Source organism: Pterocles gutturalis, unplaced genomic scaffold (genome assembly GCF_000699245.1).
Source record: "Pterocles gutturalis isolate BGI_N339 unplaced genomic scaffold, ASM69924v1 scaffold35253, whole genome shotgun sequence".
NCBI classification, from domain to species: domain Eukaryota; kingdom Metazoa; phylum Chordata; class Aves; order Pterocliformes; family Pteroclidae; genus Pterocles; species Pterocles gutturalis.
In genome coordinates this window covers 26,854-27,260 of record NW_010124177.1, presented here as the reverse complement: position 1 = coordinate 27,260, position 407 = coordinate 26,854, and positions in this window count along the sequence as shown.

The following is a 407-nucleotide window of genomic DNA, read 5'->3' as shown; positions in this document are numbered from 1 at the left end:
CAGTAGCCATAGCTCTCACTAATTACAATTAGTCATCTAAGAGCTCAGTCCAGCTTTGGAGGCCAGTTCAAGTTTTGCTGCAGTAGGAACAATAAGATTAGACTTTATCACATCTCACCGCATCACATTTTATGTTCATTAGAACAACACTACATTTGAAATCATAACTGGTTTTTTTTTTTCTTTTTTACTTTCTGTGACATTAATATAGTTGTTCTTTTTTGCAAACCCAGCTGCCCACTTGGCCCCACGTGCGTCTCCTTCAGCACGGACGCAGAGCAGGGGCGATCGGGTGATTCTACCTTCTCAGTTTCCTGGTACTGTGGGTTGTCTGGTCACTGTTGTAAAAATATGCATTTGTATACCTAGATCTCAATTATGTCCAAGTTAAGGAAGGAAAGGAAAAT